The following is a 3082-nucleotide window of genomic DNA, read 5'->3' as shown; positions in this document are numbered from 1 at the left end:
CGGATTCAGATTATTCCTAAGTGTAAACATGACTTTTTTTTACTTAAGTGTAAACATGACTTTATAAATATATAAGACACGGTAAAAAGGAAGGTTCCCAAAGTTTGAAAGCTAAACTTGAGGGCCAAAAATAAAGAAGTTGAAGAACGTGGTGAAAAAAATCTACTACAAAAATCACATGGAGTATTTTTTTTTTTTTTTTGTGAGAAAGATCACATGGAGTATTTTATTGTTGAATATAAGACCTATATATTGATTAGCGACTGATATGCGTGTATTTACCTACTCTCGTGCCGATTTCTTGTTATTTAATTTGACTACCTAAGTTCTCAAAAAAAAAAAAATAATAATAATAATAATAATTTGACTACTTAGAGTTGTTTGTGTTAACAATAATTTAAAGTTCTACGCTAAGGCCAAGATTTAGTTTTTTAGAACTTTTTATTTAAATATTAATTCATCCATGTGAAAAGCAAAAATTTAACCTCCAATGTTTTTTTTAATTACAAATTTACAATTCAACCATGTAATGTATTAGCCAATTAATGCATAAAAAAAATTCTTCTTTTTTTTCACTTGGCTTTTGCCATAAATTATAAAATAAACACAAAGTTTGGCTTCTTACATCATGGACCGCCACTCTAAGCGATTTCACTTGCTCCCTTGAGACGGTCCTTATCTAAAGGTAGTTTTCAAATACAATTAAGGGTTAAAAATAAAAATTAAAGGAGCATACGAAAGGAATGAGAATAACATTTAGTAAAAAAAGAAGAAGAAAGGAATGAGAATAACAATGTTTAACAAGGGTATAAAAATTTCAGCTTGTTTAGATGGCAAGAACAGTGTTGTTTGGTAACGACTTACAAGTTACAAAGTAACTTTTTACGGTGACTTTGAATTAGTACTTCCACAAGTCTCGCTTAATAGAAGTTTTTGGAGTTGCTTTTATGAGAAAAGTTAATGAATGCCTCCCAGACCTTTATTAATAAATCATTTTAGAAAAAATTTTAATGAGAAAAGGAATATTAGTATGGAGCTATAATGACAACGAATATTAGTATATTACTAAGGGTTCAGGGCATATATTAACCATCTATTTTGATAAAGTTTTTTATGAAAAAGAAAAATATCAAAATAGTTAATTACCTTTTCATTTTTCTATAAAAAATTTTTAAAATGTTTTACCAATTTATACTCTAAAAGCACATGTTAGGAAAACTCTATTACTAATGGGTAGTTTGTGCTATACACGAATTTTTTTATTTGTAAATGTGTAAATATTAGTCTTTAAACAGCTATAGTATTTTTTCCTTTACATAAATTTCATAAGAAATATGGTATTATCAAATGATTGTATTTCTTTGCTTAATAGAAGTTTACATTTGAACCAAGTTAAATAACAACTAAGTTGACATTCTCATTCTTTAGTGAGTTCACCTCTAATTAAATGTTTTCCTTTTCCATTATTATTTAACCATATAGTTAGTAACAACTAATCTGTGGGGCCAGAGAATTTGTGATCCTGGCTCACTTTACATTAGGGCCCAAGGCCCGAGCCGAGGACATATATGAAAGTCCAAATTGCCTTAAGACACAGCCAAGGATGATTCCGTCCTCGGCATCCCGTAGTACCCTAAAGGAAAAGACGAGCTCAGTACAGGAGCAGGGCAAGTGAAAAAGCTGTCAATACTGCAATAAAGAACTCTGCGTTTGACAGGTCTATGTTCTTCACCATGCTCTTCAGCTTTTACAACCACCCCCAACCACCCCCAACCACCCCCAACCACTCTAGGTATGGGCTGATGGGACAAGTCTCACCCCAGAAAGTGGAGCTTACACGTGGACACTGGAAGGAGGGTAAAGGCTAGTATAAGAGGGAAAGAAAACCAAGGAGGAAAGCCCCAGACCAAAAGGTCCGAAGAAAAGAAAAATAATAAGAACACTAAGCTCCTCGGACGAGGTCTAAGGGTCGCTACCACTCAGGTTGCATCGGAAGAAGGTCTTGCTAGACACGCCAGGTTCACCCTCGTGTAAACTTCCATAGAAACCATGATTAACCGCTGTCCGGTGATCAAGGCCTAGCCTTTCAAGCCCACGTTCTACAAATTTTATTGTTTGGACCCTTAACGTGCGAACCCAATATCATTTTGAGGTCGTTACAAATTGTGTCCTTACAATTGGCACCGTCTGTGGGAAGGCTTGTGCGTTGGCACAGATAGTGGGTCGAGCTCCTGTCAACCCAGGGCCTGCGAAAGCCCCTCCATTACTTCCAGCGGCCTGGTGTTGTTGCCCTGGTATAAAGTTCTACTAGGGGTTATGCTTCGAAGCACTAGTGACAAGGACAGTTCTAGGGGCTTCCACCATCAGTTCGACGCCCCATGCCTTGGCTGAGGGGCTAATCCTCGGTAAGTTTTGGACAGAACCAGGGCATTGCATGGTCATCGGACTCAAGCCTATGAGGAAACCAACTACTTAAAATAAAAATTACAAGTTTTGGACAAAACCAAGGCATTGCATGGTCCTCGGACTTAAGCCTATGGGGAAACCAACTACTTAAAAGAAAAATTACAAGTTTTGGATAGAACCAAGGTATTGCATGGTCCCCAGACTCAAGCCTAAGGGGAAACTAACTACTTAAAAGAAAAATTACAAGTTTTGTACAAAACCAAGGCATTGCATGGTCCTCGGTAAGTTTTGGACAGAACCAGGGCATTGCATGGTCATCGGACTCAAGCCTATGAGGAAACCAACTACTTAAAATAAAAATTACAAGTTTTGGACAAAACCAAGGCATTGCATGGTCCTCGGACTCAAGCCTATGGGGAAACCAACTACTTAAAAGAAAAATTACAAGTTTTGGACAGAACCAAGGTATTGCATGGTCCCCAGACTCAAGCCTAAGGGGAAACCAACTACTTAAAAGAAAAATTACAAGTTTTGTACAAAACCAAGGCATTGCATGGTCCTCGGACTCAAGCCTATGGGGAAACCAACTATTTAAAAGAAAAATTATAAGTTTTGGACAGAACCAAGACATTGCATGGTTCTCGGACTCTGACCCATGGAAAGATTACCCATTGAA

Source organism: Quercus robur, chromosome 7 (assembly GCF_932294415.1).
Source record: "Quercus robur chromosome 7, dhQueRobu3.1, whole genome shotgun sequence".
NCBI lineage: Eukaryota > Viridiplantae > Streptophyta > Magnoliopsida > Fagales > Fagaceae > Quercus > Quercus robur.
Note: the sequence above shows the minus strand (reverse complement) of the source record.